The sequence below is a fragment of the Aulonocara sp. 'chitande type north' Nkhata Bay genome, linkage group LG3 (genome assembly GCF_057382095.1).
Source record: "Aulonocara sp. 'chitande type north' Nkhata Bay isolate Kocher_YH1m ecotype deep benthic linkage group LG3, A_spYH_male_GT1.1, whole genome shotgun sequence".
Taxonomy (NCBI): domain Eukaryota; kingdom Metazoa; phylum Chordata; class Actinopteri; order Cichliformes; family Cichlidae; genus Aulonocara; species Aulonocara sp. 'chitande type north' Nkhata Bay.
The window spans coordinates 2,036,716-2,061,531 of NC_141346.1; the positions used below are offsets into that span (position 1 = coordinate 2,036,716).

Sequence of the window (24,816 nt, forward strand, 5' to 3'; positions counted from 1 at the left end):
TAATGAGCCCGGCTATACAGAGACTGTTTGCCCTGGAAAAGCTAGCCATCAGGCTCAGCTAAGCTGCTGTGGGACTGCTATCCAGGCCGTTTTGGAGCCGGAGACGGAGGTACAGCTGGTGCAGCCAATTTCAGTGTTAGTCGGAGGGCCCGGGGAGCCCGTCCGGCCTCATGTTTCGTCTGCTGGAGGTTCAGGTGAACCCAGCCAGCTTCATGCTTCGTTTGCTGGAAGTTCAGGAGAATCCAGCCAGCCTCATGTTTCGTTTGCTGGAGGTTCAGGAGAATCCAGCCAGCTTCATGCTTCGTCTGCTGGAGGTTCAGAACAATCCAGCCAGCCTCATGCTTCGTCTGCTGGAGGTTCAGGAGAACCCAGCCAGCCTCATGTTTCGTCTGCTGGAGGTTCAGGAGAACCCAGCCAGCTTCATGCTTCGTCTGCTGAAGGTTCAGGAGAACCCAGCCAGCCTCATGTTTCGTCTGCTGGAGGTTCAGGAGAACCCAGCCAGCCTCATGTTTCGTCTGCTGGAGGTTCAGGAGAACCCAGCCAGCTTCATGCTTCATCTGCTGGAGGTTCAGAAGACTCCAGCCAGCTTCATGCTTCGTCTGCTGGAGGTTCAGAAGACTCCAGCCTGCTTCATGCTTCGTTTGCTGGAGGTTCAGGAGAATCCAGCCAGCTACATGCTTCGTCTGCTGGAGTTTCAGAAGATCCCAGCCAGCTTCATGCTTCGTCTGCTGGAGGTTCAGGAGAACCCAGCCAGCTTCATGCTTCGTTTGCTGGCTGGGTTCAGGAGAATCCAGCCAGCTGCATGCTTCGTCTGCTGGAGTTTCAGAAGAATCCAGCCAGCTTCATGCTTCGTCTGCTGGAGGTTCAGTTGAACCCAGCCGGCTTCAAGTTTCGTCTGCTGGAGGGCCCGAGGTGCCCGTCCAGCCTCATGCCACGTCAGCTGGGGGTTCAGGAGAACCCCTCCAGCCTCATGCCACGTCTGCTGGCAGGCCCGAGGAGCTCGTCCAGCCACCTTCTGCTTCTGCTACGCCTGTTCCAGCTTCAGCCTGTGCTAGCTTCAGCCTGTGCTTCGCCTGTTCCAGCTTCAGCCTGTGCTTCGCCTGGCCCAGCTTCAGCCTGTGCTTCGCCTGGCCCAGCTTCAGCCTGTGCTTCGCCTGGTCCAGTTCCAGCCTGTGCTTCGCCTGGTCCAGTTCCAGCCTGTGCTTCGTCTGCTGCGGCTCCGGCCTGTGCTTCGTCTGCTGCGGTTCCGGCCTGTGCTTCGTCTGCTGCGGCCTCCGTGTCTTCAGCCTCGCCTGGTCCGGCTGCGTCAGCCTCTGCAGGTCCGCCTGGTCCGGCCTCAGCCTCTGCAGCTCCGCCTGGTCCGGCCTCAGCCTCTGCAGGTCCGCCTGGTCCGGCCTCAGCCTCTGCAGCTCCGCCTGGTCCGGCCTCAGCCTCTGCAGCTCCGCCTGGTCCGGCCTCAGCCTCTGCAGCTTCGTCTGCTCCTGCACGTCCCGTCCGGCCTGCACGTCCCGTCCGGCCTGCTCGTCCTGCTCGTCCCGTCCGGCCTGCTCGTCCTGCACGTCCCGTCCGGCCTGCTCGTCCTGCTCGTCCCGTCCGGCCTGCTCGTCCTGCTCGTCCCGTCCGGCCTGCACATCCTGTCCGGCCTGCTCGTCCTGCACGTTCTGTCCGGCCGATGACTGGACGTCGTTGCCGTCATGGACAGCCCTCTGAACTACGCCGCCGTCATGGACGGCCCCCTGAACTGCTACGCCACCAGTGCCTCCCGCCCGGCCGGCCTCCTGACCTGCTCGGTCGCCGTCGCTGCCTCCCGCCCGGTCGGCCTCCTGATCTGCTCCGTCGCCGTCGCTGCCTCCCGCCCGGTCGGCCTCCTGATCTGCTCCGTCGCCACCGGTGCCTTCTACCTGGCCGGCCTCCTGAACTGTTTTCTGGGCTCTTGGACCGTTGGCCTCCGGGTCGGCCCACTGAACCTTTGACCTCTGGCCTGCTGTGCTCTCGACCTCCGGGTCGGCCCCCGGAACTCATGGATTTTGGACTGCTGGACCGTTGGCCTCCTGGTCGGCCTCCCGAACTTTTGAACTTTGTTTTGTTTTGCTGTCGACCTACTGGGCGGCCGCCTGAATTGCTTCGCCGTTTGCTCCTGTTCTGCCGGGTTCCTGGTCGCCCTCCTCTTGCTGGGTCTCGGACTCTTGTGCCCTTGTTGGTTTTGTTTCCGGCCCTCCGTCCTGGTCCCCCTCCGCCCGCCCTGGGTGGGTGGTTGTGGTTTTGTTTTGTGTTTGCTCTGTGTTCTCGCTTCTTTGTTTTTTGTGGTTTTTGTTTCTGGCCCTCCATCCTGGTCCCCCTCCGCCCACCCTGGGGGGGTTGTTTTGGTTTTGTGTTGTGTTTTCTTGTTGTTTTTTTCTTTTTTCGGGCGTCTGGAATCCGCCCTTAAGGGGGGGGCTCTGTCACAGGCTGGGTCTCTGACCCAGCGCTCTGTGCATCTCTTTGTATTTGTTTCATTTTTGATATGTTATTAGTTTTTGTGTCATTTCTTATCTAGCTTTAGTTTGGGCAGTTATTGTTTCTTGTTCCTTGGTTTTCCATGTTTTGGGGTTTTTGTATTTATTCATCTCGTATTAGGTCTGTTAAGTTGTGTTGTCATGTTTAGTTTTTAGTGTTTCCTGTTTTATTTTGACAGTGTCATGTGTTCTTTGGTCATTGTATTTAGTTTCACTCCTCCTGGTCCTGTCATTAGGGTTATGTCTGTCAGCTGTTCCCCCCCATGTGTCTCCACTTCCACTGATCACCTCTTGTAGGTATTTAAACCCTTTGTTTTCTGCATGTCATTGTCGGTTCGTCTGTTTATTTGACCTCAGTCACAGTCATGGTTTTCGTCCGTTATTCTATGGTAGTCTTAGTCATAGTCTTTGCCTGTTATTTTCCACCACAGTTATAGTTATAGTTTTTTGGTCTCAGTACCTCTTAGTGTTTTTGTTTCTTAGTGTTTTTGTCAGTTTGCTTTGGTTTCCTGGTTTTCCCCTGCCGTCATTAATAAAGGATCACTTTTCTGTTACAACTTACAACTCCTCGTCCATCATCTGCTTTTGGGTCCTGCTTCCTCACACATCGGCGCACCCCGCCGTGACAACTGTTAACAGTTAAACTGAGAAACTTTGTCTCAGAGACCTGTTCAATGACAGAACCTCCCACTGTCAAATACGAATGTGATTCAGTATAACATTTGACATTGAATCACCTGCGTGTAGGACAATGGTGGAGTTTTCTAAAGCAAAAGGAAAATCATTTGTAGAAATAAACGTGACCCTCAAAGCGCTTTACAATGCCACTATTCATTCACTCTCACATTCACACACTGGTGGAGGCAGCTACAGTTGTAGCCACAGCTGTCCTGGAAGCCAGGCTGCCATATTGCGCCATCGGCCCCTCTGGCCAACACCAGTAGGCGGTAGGTGAAGTGTCTTGCCCAAGGACACAACGACCAAGCCGGGGCTCAAACCAGCAACCTTCCAATTACAAGGCAAACTGCCAACTCTTGAGCTACAATCACCCATGGTAGGCCTAAATTGTGTTGTTGTGTTTGTGTGCGTTTGTGTGAATTAGTGCGGAGCAGGCGTGGTCTGTGGCACCGGTTGTGTTATTATCATGGATTCCCGAGTAAGCAAGACTGCCTCACAGGGAGACGGCACATTCATTAAAAAAATAATAATAATCGCTCCCGGCAGCGCAAATCTTTTTGGATATTGCCATAAACAAATGTTAGACGTGAATTAAATATTCAAATCTTTATCACTGTGCAAGTATTTGCGTCTTTTGTGCGGCAAACCAACCAACACTGTGTGAGGTTGCGTTGCGGTCACTTCTAAGCTGATGAGCAAGCTACACATTATCAGAGCAGAGGGCCGGATGTATCTGTGTGTCTTTTGCAATGGTAAAAATGCAGGCCAGGAGGAAACGCTGGGTCACATGACTATGTCGACTCTGCAAATGTAATCTTTTTAGCTGTCATTTTTCTCCGTGTTTGTGAATATACCAGGGGTGTATTATTCATGAGTATTGCTCACAGAGAAAATGTGTATATACCTGCGCAGCGCTAACATTTGCATTCTCTTTTCTACAGCAGGGGGTTAATCATGTGATTTGATCATGTGATTTATAGCAGGACACACAACTGGTTAATGTTTTTTTCACAGGATTACTGTGTTTATGTGTGAAGGAAACTGTGTTTACTGGCTATATGTTGGTTATGCAATTACACTATGTTGTTGAGAAAATGTGAATATTACAGGGGAACTGTGAATGCAGTGTGAGACATACTGTGTTTGAAACCAGTATTACCTCTTTTACAGCAGAGTGTTAACGTTATGGCCTTTTTGCAGCACCTCTGGAATCTGTTGATCCAGGACTGACCTCCGGGATGCTTCGTGTGTTTTGCTGATGTTTGTTTCTCTCTAAGAGTGCTCGTGAAGGATTCAGCACAGACAGTGATGTTAGAGCAGAAGTGCAGTGATTGTGTGACATTTTTAGTGTTGGGCTCATTATCTGACTGCTGTCGAGTTCATAGTGATGACATGAGTGACTTGCTTAAGGAAAGTCACTGACTATGGCAATAATAGTGGTTTAATGATCTGACAAAACCTGCACATGATACTTAACTTTGATGCTGAATACTTTATTACTCTTATGATCTACAATTGTTTGCAAGTGTGAAGTTTGATTTAACCTCCAGATCTTGTTTTCCAGGCAATGGTAGCGTGGTCTTTTATTGCAGGGTTACAGGTCCGGAGTGGAGCTACTCCAGAGGAGGCGCCCTGATGTTGCCTGGGACATGAGCTAACTAACCTTTTTCTTTAAGAAAGGAATCGAGTTCTGCTGAGTTGACTCATGGGAGTGTCCATGCATCAAGAGGAGGGGTCCAGAATTGACATGAAACTATGTTTTCTATGTCTTCTATGATTTTGCAGTGATTTGTGGGATTAACCGTTTATTTACGGGTATTAAACCTATACAAGTGGTGCATCCATGTTCGGTTTTGTTCTTTTCTCATAATCCTGGTAATCAAGGATGTTAACTCATCTGAATTGCTCTCATTAGCTTCCATGTGTGCAGCTCTCAGCTGTTGAACAAGGTCAACGTCTTCCTGCTTTGTTTGTGCTTTCTTCATTTTTATTTTATTTTTATTTCATTTTCATTTCATTTACCATTTGGATGTAACGATTTTCCTTCGAGATTAATATTTTCTAAAAAGTATGTTTTACCAACCGTTGTTGACTAGTTTCTCAAACATGTCAAAGGCTGGCATTGTCTCGGTTTGCACATGCTCAGTGTGTCTCGGAAGTCCAGGTGCCTCTGAACTGAAATGAATTTGCTCATTTCTTTTTTTTTTTGAAAATAAATAGTTTTTTGTTTAGTTTCTATTAGTTTCCATCTTTATTAATTATTATTGTATTTACAGTGTCAGAGGCTAGATTAAAGTACATTAATTCAGGTATTACAATTAAAACAGAACTCTTTGAAAGCGAAGAGACATCAAAAGTCTAAATAAATCTATATCTATCAAAAGTTCGTAAGCAAGGTTTTTGTTTGTTTTTTAACCCAACTAACGCTACAAACTGAGGATATTTCCTCTAACACTGGGGCATTCACTATGGTGTTTTATAAATGCTGATGGAGTCATTGCGTTTTGACTCTGTTAATTTAACCATGATCACAAGTCCAAACATGTGGTACCTGGAATAAGTCTCAGCTGCTCATCTGAAAAATACTTATATCTTTCAATACTTTAAAAAAATGTATATATTTATTACACAGAAGAAACTGTATAACATGGATTTTTATAAGCTGCAGCTACAGGAGACCAACTTTGTCCTGAGGAAAACTGTATATAGCAGCAACATCCACGTCAGTGTTTGTGTGTGCATGTTTGTCTGAGTAAAGCCCAGCAGAAACTGATGGCTGGTTAAATCTGAGTACAAGTTTGGACTGTACATTCGGTTTACAGGGTGTGAGTAGTAATACGATGGCACTAGTCCAATATGGCGGCCAACCAAACCGGTTTGACAACCGGTTTGACCGGTTTCGTGCGTGTGGGCATGCGCGTTCAGGTGTGGTGGGGGGTATGGGTGTTCATGTGTGGAAACACCACAGGGCGTCAGAGGGGTTACATGAGTTTATAGGTTTACCTTAATAAAACTTAATAAAGAGGGGGTGCTCTAGTCAAAAGTGTTGGTAATAGTGTTTTAATCACACTAATTTTCTAAATCTGACAATGTCTCAGCTTGCACCGATGCAAGCATTTTATTTATTTAAAAACGGATCAAACGGGCCATTTCTTCTGTAAGGGGTTTCATAGTTTCAGAGTAGTTTTTAACACAACAGATGGTCGCAAATAACATTCAGCCCTTTAGAAAATAAATGCTATTGGGGCTACTTCTAAAACACGCTGCACACAATGTCACCTTTTCCCCCAAAGCAGCCAGTATCGCTCTTTTCAAACTAATCGTCTTTTAAATACACTCATTTTGTGATTCTGGTGTCACACCTTGCACCGATGCAAGCATTTTATTTATTTAAAAACGGATCAAACGGGCCATTTCTTCTGTAAGTGGTTTCATGGTTTCAGAGTAGTTTTTAACACAACAGATAGTCGCAAATAACATTCAGCCCTTTAGAAAATAAACGCTACAGTGATACTTCTAAAACCAGTCGCCCAGACCCGCTCCAACTTTTCAACAGCTGGCTAATTGTTTGAATTTGTTCAGGATTGTAAAAGCCCACCGCGGGTATCACTTAGTTGTTGAGAGTACCATGCGAACAAGGGCCCAACCTATTGTTTAAAGTGGCCGGTATTGGCTCTTTTTGTAATTCCTCGACAAGGTAAATGGGGCAGGTGTACCAGTCGGGTGGTGACCCCGCCTATTGTCTGAAGTATCGGCTCCTTTGTAATTCCTTGAGAAGACAAAAGCCCTGTAGGGTCTCATTTAAATTGATTGGAGACATACCTTTCTTTTTGGAAACACCCACCCTATATAAAAAAAACACGCTCAGAGCCCGATACCCTGAACCATTTACGCCTCAAGATTCGCTGCAGAGCACACCATCTTCTTTGCGATCATCAACACTAACATCGTTCTTTATAACATGGACATCGTAAACGGTAAGTAAAACAAAACCTATTATTGGATTTTTAAAAAGTGTTATGTTAACATATTATAGGATATTCAAACTATTTTTTTTCCTAAAACAAAAGCTTAATTTTTAGGAGTTCGGGAGAACGGCCCAGGACCCTTTTCTTTAGAAACGGGCGCTTTTACAGCTGGAACTAGTCCTCTAACAGGCACAAGGTGTGTACAGCATTACTGGATTTTTAAACGTATGTATGTTTTAAACTAGCGATTGTTTTAAATTATGTAATAACGTTTTTGTTTGATTTGTTCCAGGGTTAACAAACTGAGCAGGAAAACATTCAGACACCGCTACCACAGAGCCCAACCTTACATCAGGTGTGTATACAACGCGATGTATAGTTGTGTATTTTTTTTTAAAGGGGTTTAAACAATTACAAATGTTCTAAACTGACCGTTTTACACATACAGAACCACGCCAGAGAACCGGGTGTGTGGAGAAGCAGGACCATCCCGAATAACGCACACTACAAGGTAAGCATAGGCATATATAAATTAGATAAAAAGAGAGAGAGGGAGACATGCTTATTCAGTTTGAAATGGGTACATGTATAAAATGTTTTAACACATGTCTATCTATCTTCACAGACTGCAGAACAGCACCCCTCCTCATAATGATCAGGACACCGTACGATTCCAGACGTTTTTGGAATGTTTAAGCAGTATCGACCTCCCAGAACAACAAAAACCTGGAGCTTTGTGCAACAGTGGAGAGTCAGAACCGATCTTCATCAGCGAACCTGCAACACCCCCGAGTGAGTGGCTACCTCGCGATTTCTCTGATGTTTTTGAGTACAGTATATCAGATTTTGATCTAGTTCATATACCCACCACCCCAGAATGTGTCAGAAATAGCGTTGATTCACACATAGATTTCGAAGAAGATGGCATAACAGACTCTCAAATATCAGAGGCGTATGATGTTTACATGAAGCTTCCAGATGCTCAGCCTGCTGAACAGAGTCATATAGCTTCAAAAAATGATATCCTATCTTTGATCGATGCTAAACTCAGCCAACATCAACAAGCAGTACAGAGGCATGTGCAAGAAATAGCAGTTAAACTCAACCAGTTTCAACAAGCAGTACAGGAGGGCTTACAAGAAATAGTCACTAAACTCAATCAACATCAAGAAGCAGCACGGGGCAACTTGCATGAAATAGCTGGTGGTCTAAATAGTACCCGGCAGGCAATAAACAGTACCTGGGGTTTATTAGATCTCATTAGTACCCGCCTTTTAAATCGCTGACTTTTAAAATCCACACCATGGACCCACCCCGTAAATTATTCAAACACAATGATGGTACCTCCACTCGAGCTAAATGGTTTGACTTTGAGGCTTATAACCAGTGGGCTGCGCAAATAGTAAACAAATGCCAAGTTTTGCATGCAAGACTTAGTAGTGCAGCAGCATCATCCTCATCCGATACACATCCTTGTCAGACTGTTCCTACGTCTGCTATTGCTGATGGGGCTATTGTTGCTAATAATAGTGATAGTACAGCAGGTGTTGCTCGGGCCGTTGCTGTTACTGATGCTAACCATATAGCTTGTGCTGCTGGTGATTTTGCGTCTGATGCACATTCTAGCCGGGTCACCTCTGCTGCAGCTACTGCAGTTGTTATTGAGCCTGTTACCGCTTCTACTATTACTTCAACCACACATGCGTGTCCGGGCTCCGCTGGTGATGCTGCAACACAACACACCCCCTCAATCATTGTAAATTTCTCACAAACAGATACTGCTGTAATTGAGCCCGTTGTGCAGTCTGGGTCCGGCAGTCGCTCTCAGTCGCACATTAGAGAGATACCTAATTTTAATGCTCGTGAATTGCGTGAACGCCTTGATTTTAGAGGTATAAGTCTCGATCATCCAGAACAAGTGCCGGCGTGAGTGCACGAGTGCTTAGCCAATGTGATAGACAGAGCTGTGGCGGGATCCCAACAGGGCAGTGTTCTAAACGTGGTCCTGCGTGGCCCCTCGCTGGCTTCAGATGTTCAGGCTGTTTTAAACGCTGATGATCGGTATGATCCGGAGCTGTTTCTCGATCAAATTGCACAAGTTATGCAGAGTAATGATGAATCTATCGGTGATGATGAATTAGAGTTTATTGTCACGATAGCTCAGAACAGTAGTGGTGGGGCTCGCTTAAGACTGGCGCACATACCTTATGATGAGATTCTCTCAAAGAAAGGCAGACATTTATACACACCAAACAACACAAACAACAATTTGTGCTTCTCCCTATGCATAGCACATTCATTAAACTCATCATCCTCTGAGCATGAAAAACTTGCTACAGCTAAACAGATGCATGCTGAAGTAGGGCTATGCGACACACAGCAAGTATCATTCTCTGATGTCGGTAAATTTGAGAAGCACTTCAACATTAAGATTGTAATCTATTACCACACAGAAGGGCGTAAACGCCTGGAATGTTTTTACACACATGAAGAGCCAAACCCTAACACGTTGATGATGTATCTCCATAATCAACATTACCACCTGATTTTAAACCTGCCCGCTTTTTTGGGGGGGTCCTATGTGTGTAATTTCTGTTACAGTATATATAATACACCATTACAGCACAGCTGTAAACATAGATGTAACACATGTTACACACTCTGTCAACATCACAGGGGTCCCACAGTGAAATGCAGCGACTGTAACCACATCTGCAAATCACAACACTGTTACCAACAACACAAATTACCTGAATTAAAACACAACATGATCCCCTGTGATAATATGAAACATTGCATGCACTGTGGCACCACATATAGAGAATCCAAGAAATTGCCACACAAATGTGCGCAGCCTAGATGCGAGCACTGCCGCGAACCTAAATTAGCAGGAGACTCCGACCATCAGTGTTTCATACAGCCTGTTGAAAAACAGAAGCCTAGCGATAAATACATTTTATATGATTTTGAGACGCGGTACCACAACGGTAAACACGAGGCTAACTTTGTGTGTGCGTCTGATCTGAAGGGCAATAAGTTCACATTTAATACATTAAAGTGTGTGGAGGCGTTTGTGCAGCATTACAGACGCCCAAGGTTTCGTGGGTACACTTTCATAGCACATAATGCATCTGGCTTTGATAACTACATACTCCTCGAGTACTTTGTCAGACAGAGCATAACACCTAGTGTCACAATGAGAGGGAGCCGTGTGATTTTAATGCATGACAGGGACTATGACCAACGGTGGATTGATTCGTTCAGCTTTTTGCCCATGGGCCTTGCCAAAATACCCTCTGCTTTAGGTTTTCAAGACCTGCAGAAGGGCCATTTCCCACACAGGTTTAATACGAGGGATAATGAGCGTTATGTGGGCCCGTACCCAGACCCCTCCTTCTACGGCTATGAGCACATGTCTGAAAGCGATAAGGTGCGATTCATGGAATGGTACCAGGTTGCCTCACAGAATCCCTTTGATTTTCAGGCTGAACTCAGGCGTTACTGTGTTAACGATGTTGATGTCCTGCGTAAAGCATGCAGCATTTATCGTGACACGCTACTGGGTTGTACACAAGTTGATCCATTCACGTATACCACCCTGGCTGCATTTAGTATGGGTGTGTATAAAACGCTGTTTCTGCCTAGAGACGCGCTCGCTCTCACGTATGACGGGGCATACGTTGAGCAGAACAAGACGTTTTCTAACGTCTCTATTGAATGGCTTCAATACGTGTCCCACACCACCAGCAAAGTGGTCAAACATGCTCTCAGAGGAGGCGAACAGAGGGTTGGACCGTATTTTGTGGACGGTTTTGACCCCACAAGTAATACAGCTTATGAATTTGCAGGATGTTTTCACCACGGTTGTGTTAAATGTTACCCCGAGAGTGAAGTTAATCCTGTCAGCAAAGCATCCTATGGTTCAAGGTTCAAGGTTCAAGGTTCTTTATTTGTCACATGCATAGTTATACAAGTATAACACACAGTGAAATGTAGCCTGACGGACGGAAGTGAGGTAAGTGACGGAAGTGATGTTGTAGGTGACGTCAGACGCCGGAGATTTTGGCGGAGAAAAAGCAAATGGTAGCATAGAGTTTAACAAAGGTTTTCCAAGCTTCAGTATTACCAAATATACTAATCAATTGTCATATAACTTACAACATCTGTTTTATCATCTCTAACACCCTGGAGGACAACGGGGAGAGTTTAGACGCTCTCCAAGATTACATCGACCGCTGTTTTCAAGATTTAGTAATGCATAAGGCCCAGAGTGCATCTTCCCCGGCCAAAATCGAGACGCCGTCATCGAAGAGAAGTCGCCAGGCAGACTCCCCCGGTACAACATCGCCTGCCGGCAAAGACATCGCAGAAATCCTGGAGTCAATCGACAAGCGATTGTCCAGTTTCGACGCGAGGCTGTCCCTGGTGGAGATTTTACACCGGGAATTTAAATCTCTGAGAGAATCCCTGGAATTCAGCCAGCGGCAGGTGGAAACGCTTGCCGCTGAAAATGCCACGCTACGGGAGTCGGTTAAATCTCTCACCGATAACGTGACCCAGCTAAACATTGAAAATAAAAAATAAAAGAGTCCGTTATCGATCTACAAGCCCGTAGCATGAGAGATAATCTTGTGTTTTCTGGTATTCCAGAAACTGCCGGAGAGGACGCAGAGGCAACGGTGAAAAACTTCATTAAAATCCACCTGAAGCTGCCGGAGGACACCGTAAAGAACATCGACTTCGATAGAGTACATCGCTTGGGGGGCGCGCGGTCGCGGACCGGGAGACCACGGCCTATTGTGGCCAAATTCAGCCAATTCAAACAAAAGGAACAGGTGAAGAGTCGCGGCAGAGAGCTGAAAGGAACGGACTTCAGCGTGAACGACCAGTTCCCCAAAGAGATCCTGGAACGACGCAAGGTCCTGTTCCCAGTTCGACGTAGCTTTATCCAGAAAGGCTCCCGTGCTGTCATCGCCGTGGACCGGCTCTACGTGGACGGACAGCTGTACCGCGACCCCGGCACCACACCGTGGTTATACTGACTGCACTCCAGATAAGAACCCGCTACACTCTTTTCTTATTCATTCACACTTTCTCCTTTAAAATGTGTTTAACCTAGTAATATCAATATGATGTCATAGCAGATATAACACCGTCACCCTCCGTCATTGCTTTAATTGGAATGTTTCCGTTTCGTTTCCTTTTTTTTGTTGTCGCTCACAGTTCATGTGGTTTCTTTCTTTCTCTTGTCTTTCACTGCTGTGGTCACCTACTCCCCCACTCACCTACAAACAACACCCTCTATTTCTCCATATTTTCACAACACGATCACGCAAACACATCAGCTCAACGGCAGCACATTCACAACAGCCTCACAGCACGCACAGACTTGCAGGACACATAAGCAAGCCACGCTTGTTCATATTAGTGAATATTCACACACATAGTCAGACTTATGGAGTCTCTCACCACACTTCTTTTTCTCTTTCTATTTACAAACAAGGGATGTTTCCACATCCTCTCCACCTGTCTAAACGAAACACCCAGCGTACATCATTAGACATACACACAATTATGGGCACGCTGAGGTTTGTCACATGGAATGTAAATGGAGCTGGCTCCAGAGGAAAGAGGTTAAAAATATTTAACCAGCTTAAAAAACTACAGGCAGATGTTGTTTTATTACAAGAAACTCACAAACCTGTCACAGGTTTAAATGAACTTAAAACACCTGAGTTTCCTAACGTGTTTGCAGCCGGTTATAATTCTAGACAACGGGGAGTAGCAATTTTAATACATAAAAATGTTAATTTTACAGTACTCGATACAGTTATAGATCCAGAGGGTAGATTTCTAATTATTAAACTATCAATATTGAACAAAAAACTATGTATTGTTAGTATATATGGTCCAAATGTTGATGATCCCTCATTCTTCCACGGTTTTTTTAGTGCACTCTCTGAACACCTTGATTGCACACTCATTCTTGGCGGTGACCTCAACCTTGGACTAAATGAAGAAATGGATAGGCTCAACACAACAGGAACTCAGCGTAATTGGCAGTCCACAAATATAATCAAACAGTATATGAACGACTTTGGTCTTTGCGATGCATGGCGCTCTCTTCACCCCACCAGTAAGGAATATACTTTTTTCTCGCATGTTCATCACTCTTACTCTCGTCTGGATTATTTTTTGGTCAGCAGCTCACTGCTGTGTGACATTTCAGACACTGAGATTCATCCTATAGCTGTCAGCGATCATGCTCCTGTATCTTTAACACTAATGCACAAGAATAATACTACGCCAAGTAAAAACTGGAGATTTAATATATCACTACTTAAAGATGAAGACTTTATTAAATACTTTAAAAAGGAATGGACTTCATATTTAGACTTTAATGACACTCCCGGAATATCTGCTTCTGTTCTATGGGAAGCAGGGAAAGCTGTGATGAGAGGTAAAATAATTTCTTTCTCATCACACAAAAAGAAAGAAGAAAACAAAAATATTCAGGAATTAGAAAAGAACATCAAATCACTAGAAGAAGCCTACGCGTCCAACCAAGATCAGGAAACATTGAACAAAATATGCAAAACAAAACTAGAATTAAATGAAACTATTAATAAAAAAACACAATTCCTTATACAAAGACTTCGCTTGCAGAATTTTGAACACAGTAACAAATCAGGTCGATTTCTAGCTAACCAGCTAAAAATAAATAAAGAAAAAACAACTATATGTGCTGCTAAAGATTTATCGGGGAACACAATATATGATCCTGGAAGAATAAACAACATTTTTAGGGATTTCTATGAAACTTTATACTCACCACAAATAAACCCAATATTGGATAAGAATATTATACAATTCCCCAACGGCTCGTATCAGAACAAATGACCAGACATCCTCCAGCTTCTGTCTCCTGAGGGGCACCAGACAGGGATGCCCACTCTCCCCCTCACTTTTTGCAATTTTTATCGAACCTCTAGCAGCAGCATTTAGACAGGCTACAACAATTAAGGGCATAAAATGTAAGAACATAGAACATAAAATCAGTCTCTATGCGGATGATGTGTTGCTTTTTCTGCAAAACACACAAACCAACCTCTCTGAGGTAATTACTTTAATAAACTGGTTTTCAAGAGTTTCAGATTATTCAATTAACTGGCCAAAATCTACAGTTCTCCCCATTAACTGCTCCTTCCATAATTCTTCCTCTGCCCCACTGCAATCCGGAAATATTAAATATTTAGGTATTAATATCTCTCCTAAGCTTTCAGACTTAACTAAACTAAACCACATCCCACTTCTAAAGAAAGTAGAAGGCGATCTGACTAGATGGAAATCTTTACCCATATCACTCATGGGAAGGGTCGCCACTATAAAAATGATGATCTTGCCAAAAATAAATTACTTATTTTTGATGATCCCTAACAAACCATCACAAGATTGGTTCAGATCTCTGGATTCATATATTTCCAAATTCCTTTGGAAAGATAAACCCCCGCGTATTAGCTTAAAAACGCTACAAAGAACCAAGGATAGAGGAGGATTAGATCTGCCTAATTTTCACCAATACTTCTTAGCCAACAGGCTTCAGTTCATCTCAGGATGGTTAAAACATACCTTCTTAGTTGAGCCCTGGCTAGATGTTGAACAGGCACTATGCAAGGATCTAGAGATTTCAGACCTACCATTTATTAGCTCAAACATCAAAAGACATGAATGCTTTAAAAGTATCAACATCAGCTTTTCTCTAACAGCATGGTGGGAGTTTCTAAAAATAACGGAGTCTTCATTAATCCCATGCAAACGTACACCTATCTGGAATAACCCTGACATATTACAAAACAATAATATGATTAATTTCCCAGAATGGAGTTGTAAAGGAATTAAATACTTAGAACATATATTAGAGGGAACAGAATTTATTCCATTTGACAGACTAGTTGAACAATATGGGATCAACAAGACAAGGTTTTTAGAATATCAACAAATTAAATCCATAGTAAAAAAGAAATTTAACCTCAGTCAAGTTGAATTACAAACACCACTAAGTGCGGCACATTTTCTTACTCTTAAATCCCCCAAATTATTATCTAAAATATACAGAACATTTTCTAAATTAGATGAATCAATATCCCTTCCTACTGCAAAGTGGGAAGCAGATTTATCAGTCAACCTAGACCAAAACTTCTGGTCTCAGATTTGCTTAAAAACTTTTAAATTAATTAAAAATCCCAGTCTGCAATTAATACAATACAAAATACTTCATAAAGTGCACTATACAGGTCATCGGATGTTCAAGATGGGCTTTACATCTTCCAACAACTGCTCACACTGTCAAGGCAATACACCAGACAATTACATCCACGCTCTTTGGTTCTGTCCACCAGTGCAAAAGTTTTGGCGCAAGATATGTGAAGACTTATCAAAGTGTCTGAAATGTAACATTCCAACCTCCCCCTTAGTGTGTTTGTTGGGCAGCTTAGATAATGTCACTTCAGAAAAGAATATAGCCCATATGATCTTCACTGCCCTATGCATAGCCAAGAAAACAGTCCTCATGAACTGGAAAAATAAAAATAATCTTAATTCTAACCAATATAGAAATTATCTATTAGATTACATTAGTCTTGACACAGCCTCTGCCACCACATTAGATCAATTGCTCTGGGCCCCTTTTATCAGCTCCATCACCTAGTGGGGGTGGGGGGTCATAGTTTGGTCCCGCCTTCACTGTTGTGATTGGTGAGGGGGTAGGGACAGGCTTAGGGCGTTGGGGGGTTCCCCGGAGGCATCTTCCTTGGGGGGCTCAACCCGGGGTAGCGGTCACGTCCGGTTGAGGGCTCTGTTGGCTCTCAGGTGACTGTTTCCTCGCGGCTGCGTGCAGCGGGGCTAGGGGAGGGTCTGTGCTGACGGACGTGGGTTACTGACCTGGCAACCTGGCTGCCCCTGGGTGGGTCCGGGATGGGCGTGAGGTTCTGGGGGCGCTCCGTCTCTGGGCTGGGGCCCGGGCCGGGCCTCGGGGGCTCGGGTCCTGGTTGGTGTGTTGCCGGGGTTGTGGGCGGGTGGGTGCATGGGGGCCCGGCCCTGGAGCAGGGTGCCGCCGGTGCATCGAGCCGCCTGGGGGGCTCTTCAACTGGTGGGGGGGATGGTCACATCTTGCAGGAGCTTTCTTCTCTCAGGAACTCTCTGCAGGAGGGGGAGATACAGGAGAGGTGGAGGAAGATCTCAGCCTGGGCGTTTACCGTCTTATGTAGTCTGGAAGATGTGTGGTTGGTGGGGTGGGTGCAGTTTTCTCTGTGGTGGGGTTGGGTGGACTGTCCAGGGCTCTGTGGAGCCGGGGGGCGCTACTGCACTGGGCCTCGGTCTGATGGGCCTGGGCCCCCCTTCCCTGGTGGGTCGCGGAGGGTGGGAGTGCCTACTGGGGTCAGCGGGGGAGCTGGCCCCAGGGAGGGGTTACCTGCCCCTCCCTTCCTTCCCTCCCCATCTCCAGCTGCCTCCCTCTTCCCGCTCCTCCACAACCACCCACACATGCAGGGCCTTGGAGTGGGGGTATGTCACCAGGGTGCAGAGGAGGCTACCCCCCCCCCCCCCCCCCTGTCCCCTTCTGGCTGCCTCTGCCTCAATTTTATCCCACAACTTAGACATTCACATTATTCACACTCTCATTACACATACATATAGGATCTTGGGGGTGGGCACAATCACGGAGTCCAAATCACCATCAGGGTGTACACCTCACCCCTGACGTCGTTGCCCACCTCTCAATTTTAAATACACTTAGTCATTGAGGGTTAGCAGGAGGGACTATGCGCTTACCTGCTGCTCCTTGGCAGGTAGCTCCATGCCCTCCTGGGTTTTAATTGCACCTTAGAACACATATGCATCAACACTACAATGAGCGGGTGGAGGGAGGTTTGGAGTCTTCTCCCACCCCCATTCTCTGCGGCCTGCTGGAGCGGGAGGGCTAGTAGGAGGAGTTGGCCGTCCGACTGCGGTCTGGGGTGTGGGGCCTCCCTGCTGCTGCGGAGTCGGGGTGGTCTGCCTCTCCCCACCGCAGGGAAAAGGGTAACACCACCTGGGTCTGGGTGCAATTCCCCCCTCCAGGGGCAAGGGTACCTAGACCCGGTTTGTAGAGTACGCTTGGGGAGTGTGATTGTGTGTACAGCGTCTCTTTATGTCTGTCTCCACGTTGGTTGAGTGTGGAGTGAGTGCATATGAGAGCATGAGGGTGGGAATGGATGTTTGTATCTGTGTGTGCCTGTATGTCTGTGTCTATATGTCAGGTTGGGTATCAGACGCCACCTCTCTGGGGACACCTCAGGCCCTCCAAGGTTTGGAGGCCTATCTCCACCCACCACCACTTCCCCTGCCGGTGGCGGACTCCCTCAGGTGTCGGTGTGTTGGTGGTTCTTTGTGTCTGGGGGTGGGCGTCCGGGTACACACCGGCTCACTCCTTGGTGGCCGCTTGTCGGGGCCTGGGGCCTGGGGCTCGCTCGGGCCCCTTTGGAGGTGGGGTGCCCCCGGCCTCTCGGCCTAGGGCTCGGTCACTCAGGCGCAGCTGGGGGCCGGCAGAGCTCACGGGCGCGTCACTGCAACTCCCCCTGACTTCTGCTCCGCGGCTGCTGGGCAAGCCCTCATCTGGGACTCTCCTCAGCTCTTACTGGGACAGTGGCGCGGCTGCCCCTCTGTTGGTCTTCCATGGTCTCTTGTGTTCTGGGGGCCTCTGGATGTCTGGAGTTTTGATCTCCTCCATACCCGCTTCACACCCTGGAGGACGGGGCTGTGGCCCCCCCACACTCCCTAGCAGATCATTACATGGAGAAACCTTTGGAATGCAAGCATGCTGATCCACACAGGTATGCACACATGGGTATTCACAGACGCGGACTAAAGCTTTCTTGGCTGCTGCCTCAAAGCACACTGTGCGCTGTCTATCTTGCGTGCTGCACAATATCGTTTATTACTTAGTAAATACTGATATCTATGACTAGCTAGTTTATTGTGATGGTGCTTTGTTTTCTCTATTATTATGTTGCTCTTTGTTGTTTGCTGTCTCCTCTGTTTGTTTTTGTTTGTTTGTTTGTTTGTTTTTTCTCCATACAGGTGACCCAGGAGTTTTTTTTTTTTCTCTCTCTTCCCCCCCCTTCTCACCGTCTCTTCTCCCCTTTGGTTTTCTTTCTTTCTCTCCCCCTCTCTCTCTCATTCATTCCCCCTGTCCTATTTATTTAAAAAAAAAAAGAAAAAAAAAAAAAGAAATGTAGCCTGACACGCTCCTCGACATGTGCAAAAATTGGGGGGGGGGGTAGAGGAAGAACATTATATATATATATAGTATATACACTGGGTGAATGTGCAGTAGTAGCAGCAAGCAGGTGAATTCTGTACATTAATATGAATAGACATCTGACTATTTTACAGGATAGACAATATAAACATATTTAAAGTTAAAGTAATTTGAAATGTACATTGTGCCTTGGTTTAGTGTCTGGAAGAGTCCTGTCTCAGTCAGTTATAGATGATGTGAGAGGGCGGGTGTGTGTGTTTAGGGCACGGATGGCTTGGGGATAGAAGCTCCTCTTGAGTCTCTCTGTCCTTGCCCGGATGATGCGGAACCTTCTACCAGATTGCAGAAGTTGGAACAGTTTGTTGCCAGGATGGGACGGGTCCTTCAGTATCTGCGCTGCTCTAGTCCGGCATCTCCTGGTGTAGGTGTCCTGAAGCGGGGGGAGAGCAATCCTGCAGCAGCGTTCTGCTGTACGGATCACTCTCTGGAGAGCTTTTTGGTCCTTCACACAGCTGTTCCCAAACCACGATGTCATGTTCTGTGTGAGGATGCTCTCCACAGCGCCTGTATAGAAAATCCTGAGGATCTTTGGAGAGACCCTGAACTTCCTCAGTTGTCGTACGTGATACAGGCGCTGCCTAGCCTTTTTGGTCTGGACCTGAATGTGGGCAGCCCATGTCAGGTCTGAGGAGATGTGGACACCAAGATACTTGAAGGACTGCACCCTCTCCACTGGAGCTCCATTGATGATAATGGGCTTGTAGTCTCTGTGCTGACCCCTTCTGAAGTCCACCACCAGCTCCTTGGTCTTGCTGACGTTCAGCTGGAGGTGGTTGTCCTGGCACCACGATGCCAGATTCTTCACTTCATCCATGTAGGCCGCCTCATCGTTGTTGGAGATGGCACCCAACACCACTGTGTCGTCAGCAAACTTCACAATGGTGTTGGAGCCATGGGTGAAGCTGAAGCTTTTTAAACCAGCCATGCTCCGCATGATCACATATTCACACATGTCAACCAGATCGGCTTGAAACTGTTTGTCGACCCCTGTCACCAATACTCTATTTCTGGGGAAATGGATCCTCGCAGGTTTATGGAGTGTGTAAGTGTCGTCTTGTTCTAAATAATGTTTGACCTGAGATAGTGGAGGTGTTACACCTGATGCCTCCCCTGCCGCTATACGTAGCTTATTTAAGCTTATTTAAACTGGCTAACCCCGCAGGATGGGCTGGATCATGATATATTTTATGCAATGTGCTTTCCATGATTTACAAACCACAAATGACTAAGATGTTGATGTTAACACGTCTTTTTATTTAATTTTCACAAAGACACAATCACAGACAATGGATACTTGAACAGCCCACATTAAACCAGATGTAACCCAGCCCAGTAGTTTCCAATCATGCGGAGCATGGCTGGTTTAACACTGCGGGCGCAAGTACTTGCATCTAGCATGTGCCCAATGTTGTCATTAATGGCGCATACTATATATCGCTCTGATCTCAGTTCACACATGATGTGTTCTGCAACTCTGCGGATTTGTGTTCCAGACCCATCTGCAGTGGATGAGCGTACAAACAGCCGGATGGCAGGGATGAATTGGTCAGTCTGGAGCCTTATCATCACATCATCATAGTAGGTGTCGAAGAAATACTCAGACAATTCCTGCAAGCAGCTGTGTTGCACCTGACTGGGGTGGCCTGTTTGGCATCCGTAACATGTCTCTTGTAGAAACTCATTCAAAGCCAACATCAACAGGTGGAGAGTTGCGAGTTTGATGTCGATTACAGTTTCCTCCCACAAGTCTGATATGAGGGGGTCCTGCGAGCATTGTGGTGAGGGTGGTGGAGTCTGGGGGGTCGGGATTAGCAGCTCTGTTGATGGTGACTCCAACAGGTCCCAAGAGTGCATGTCATGCTCTGTAAAATGAAAACCACAACCTGTTAATTTGTCACATAGATACACACTCAACCCCAACACACCCGCACATTAAACCTACCAGTTTATTGTTTAGCTGTCGGAAGGTCTTATGATTTTAGGTTTGCACAGGGTAGCAGGCAAACCAGTCTTCGGACAACTCGCCAGATCGTCAAAAACAAGGCGTTTTCTAATACTCTCGTACGCCGTGTTGAGTCTGTCCCTCTTGATCGCGTCATCAATCTGGCTAAACAGACGCGACAAACCTCTCCAGTCGCACCACTGTATAAAAAACAAGTCCTTAAACCATCTTGTGCGCTCATCGAGGTTTAGAGGGTAAGGATTTAACCTCCAGTTTTCAAGCCCTCTGGAAGCAATAAGACTATCCCTGTCATCACATACACTGAGAAAAATAAAGTCGTCTGGGTTGCGATTGAAACAATCAGCCTCAACCCTGTAAAGCTCAGGGCCTGATGCACTGTTCCACTGGGAAACATACAGCAGCTCTGGGAAGCCCACATTGTCCAGGTCCGCACACACTACGGTGCGGAAGAGCTTCCAGTTTTTAGTAGACATGACTTGGGGTTCCCCCCAAAACAATCCCTCGCCACAATCTACACTAAGCACAACTGCCCCTTCGCTATATTTAATGGCATACACATACCCTTCGGCGCCTCGATATTCTAACTTAAATACAGTTCCATCTACGGCGTTTTCACAGCATTGCTTTTTACGTTGAGGACCCCGACTGCATACTCCTGAAGACATACCTAGAGCGGTTGTGGCATGGGCGATGTCCTGGCTGGGTATCATGGTTGATGCAGATGTCATTCCGTGCTCCATAGGTCGATGCGTCGGGGATCCTTAGCGCGATGTGTCGGTGCTCCTCAGGCCGTGGCGGTGATGCTCTTAGAATGTGAAAGGATCACTTTTATACCTATACAACCTAGCACATCCCACTAGGAGGAGTCGTTCCCGCCCAGAGGGTATGAACAAGCATAACCGGTAGCACACCTGAACGTGCATGCGCACACGCACGAAACCGGTCAAACCGGTTGTGAAACCGGTCAAACCGGTTGTCAAACCGGTTGTCAAACCGGTTGTCAAACCGGTTTGGTTGGCCGCCATCTTGGACTAGTGCCATCGTATTACTACTGGTGTGTCTTTGAACATCAAAGCTGTAACCATGTTTAACAAGAAATATAAAAGTACACTTTTACATCAACTGTTCACAGCTTCATGTTTTTATTTATTCATCAAAAAGAATTTCTGTTTGTTGACAAGAGTTTTTATCGTTTTATATTTTCTAATCTGGTTTTTCCTTATTTTGTTTATTTTATTTCAATTCAGTTTACTTCTTGTTAGGTTTAGTCTCAGTAGTCTGGTTTTGAAATCTAGTCATTTTTACTGTATTGAGGGCAAATGTCAGAGGCAAGACAGATCAGATATTACAATAAAAACACATAACTCTTTGAAAGCAGGTGGTAAAGAACCCTAATGTATAAACACGACATGAAATGAAACTGGAAACTACCTACTACTGGTTATTAGCTGCATTGTTGTTGATAGAAAAGGGTCCACATCACAAAATCCACAAATCCAAAAGGAAATCAAAACAACAAACATCCCCAACAGGCAGAAAACATGATGAACTAACTATTCTGTTGCTCTCATTCCCAGAATATGATCACACATGCTCTCCACAGTTACAGCTGTGAGTCTATTCAAATTAACTAGGGAGCAGCAGGTTTCTACTAAAACTAAGCTGACATTAGCCAGCAAAACATTACCGACTGGTTCAGTACAAACACAACAGTTTTGTTCACAGAAAAAAAACCACACAGTTTCTGTTTTGAAACAATTCAAATAATCATTCGATGACTTTTTTTTTTTTAAATAAAATGTTTGTCTCCACTCATCAATAATCTATAATAAGTCAAATGAAGTAAGAAGGGAAACTTACAATTTCTTTAAACTCTACCGAGTAGAATTTCGTCTCCACACCCGGACTTTGTCAGTGTGTTCTTGTCTCAACTCGCGTTGAGTTTCTCCAAATCCTCTTCGGCCATGGTGTTTACTCAGTTTTCTATTTTTACTTTCTCCACCCATTTGATACATCAGATTATGAAATACCACACAAGCAGAGACAAGTCACATATCATCAACACAGCACAGTGTGAAGAACAAAGAATGACTAATTTCACCTTTTGTGAATCTTTTGTACTTCTCAAAACATTTCCTATCGTTTGATTGACACAGCCTCTGGCTGTAGCCTACTTTAGGCCTCCTGAGAACTCTGAGTATCCTGTGCAGCTGAGTGCTAGACTTTGATTATGATTTACTATGAATTTTACACTAACTGCAGAAACAAATAATAATAAAAATCTTCATAATCTCTGGGCCCAATGTGGGTTCCATGTATCCCGTGTATACTGTAAGTATTAAGACGTTATCACCTACCACCTTCTGGTGTTGGCCAGAGGGGCCGATGGCGCGATATGGCAGCCTCGCTTCTGTCAGTCTGTCCCAGGACAGCTGTGGCTACACCTGTAGCTGCCTCCACCAGTGTGTGAGAGTGAATGAATAGTGGCATTGTAAAGGGTCTTTGAGGGTCTCGAAAAGCGCTATATAAATGTAATCCATTATCATTATTATTATTATAGGATATTATGGTCAACAGTATCGAATGCTGCACTGAGGTCTAGCAGGACAAGCACAGAGATGAGTCCACTGTCAGAGGCCATAAGAAGATCATTTGTAACCTTCACTAAAGCTGTTTCTGTGCTGTGATGAGCTCTGAAACCTGACTGAAACTCTTCAAATAAACCTCTGCAGATGATCTGTTAGCTGTTTGACAACTACTCTTTCAAGGATTTTTGATATGAAAGGAAGGTTGGAGATTGGCCTATAATTAGCTAAGACTGCTGGGTCTAGAGATGCTTTTTGAGTAAAGGTTTAACTACAGCCAGCTTGAAGGCCTGTGGTACATAGCCGATCATTAGAGATAGGTTGATCATATTTAAATTCAAATTGAAATGTTATTTGTAACGCACATAATCATACACAGTACGACATGTAGTGAAATACTTATTGCTGTGCAATGCCCAACTATTTAAGTACAGTAAAGAAATTTACAACATTTACAGATTGAAAATATAGAAATTTACAGTAAAAAACAAAATAATGTGCAAATAACAATTTAGGAAGTGCTAATAAGAATGCATGCAGTGACGTGAAGCATTACAGTCAAGTCCTACACCTTGTTCAGGGCCCGGACAGCGTGGGTTGGTGCTTCCTGCTTTAGCCTTTGTTTGTAAACAGGCATAAGGAAGGTGGCGGCATGGTCCGATTTTCCAAATGCCAGAAGACACTGTGCTCTGTAGCAGTCCTTGAACAGAGTGTAGAAGTGGTCTAATGTCTTAGTGCTCCTGGTGGGGCTGGTGATGTGCTGTTATAGATTATGAAGTGTGTTTGAGATTTACTCTGTTAAAGTCTCCCATAATAGTAAGCACGGTGAAGTGAATGAAGTGCTTGTTGTTGTGTGACAGCCTCAGGTAGCTCAAATAAGGCAATGACCACAGTGAAATCTTGAGAGAGATAGAAAGGGCAACTTTTAATAATCAAAAGTTCCGGATTGGGTGAGCAAGAGCATGTGAGTGGAGAATTGCTTGCTCTGTCCCACCATTTGTTGTTAGCCATCAGACAACCTCTTTTCTGCCCTGACTCTGTTTTCTGTCCATGCGGTAAACCGAAAAGAAGTCTGCGAGCTGCAAGACGTAGTCCAGTATCGCTGGTTTTAGCCATGTCTCACTGAAGCAGAGGTGGCAGTCCCGGATGTCTCTCTAGAATTAACTCTGGTCCTGAAGTCTTCAAGCTTGTTCTTGATGGACTGAACTTTGGGTAGCAGGATACTGGGCATGGGTGCATGATGTGCAAGGAGCCTGTAGCTTGTTACTGATGCCAGGTGCGTCCTTTGTTCTCTCTCAGGGTCCCCCTTGGCCAGGATGGGTCCAGAGTTAAACACGATGAATATTCTAGACCAAGAGAAACAAGAATATCTCTACTATAGCAGATTTAAGGCAGCTAGACCATAAAGAGCATATGGGAGAATGACGCAACCCATAACGGCAATGCTCAGTGGCTAGTGGATCTGAGGGCAGACCACAGCGACCTCCCTGAACAGGGTCCAGTAACCATCACAGTGGCAGATATCCAAGAAAGGGTCTCCAGTATGAAGAGTTGGACAGCACCAGGCCCCGACATGGTTCACGCCTACTGGCTAAAGAAGCTGACTGCACTCCACGAGCGTCTGGCAGCACAAATGAACCAGCTGCTAGTTAACTAGAGACACCCGGAATGGCTAACCGAAGGTCGGACGGTCCTGATCCCCAAGGACCCCAAGAAGGGACCGGTCCCCTCCAACTACCGACCAATAACCTGCCTCAGTACTACATGGAAG

At 45.7% G+C, this 24,816-nt stretch overlaps 2 protein-coding genes across 3 annotated transcripts in view; both read right to left on the reverse strand.

Moving 5' to 3' along the window:
* Positions 1 to 22,431, reverse strand: part of LOC147333461 (DELTA-sagatoxin-Srs1a-like) — a 29,019-nt gene extending 6,588 nt beyond the window's left edge. Inside the window, exon 1 of one of the 2 annotated variants that reach the window (XM_086267632.1) lies at positions 22,321 to 22,431. The gene's annotated coding sequence lies outside the window, so the exon portion shown is untranslated. Of the gene's footprint in view, positions 1 to 4,332; positions 4,723 to 22,320 lie in introns of those variants that run through there. The other variant, XM_086267640.1, reaches the window with a different exon arrangement.
* The window catches only part of LOC147333447 (E3 ubiquitin-protein ligase TRIM21-like), a 525,380-nt gene that overhangs the window by 421,964 nt on the left and 78,600 nt on the right, over positions 1 to 24,816 (reverse strand). The gene's annotated exons all lie outside the window — the stretch shown is intronic.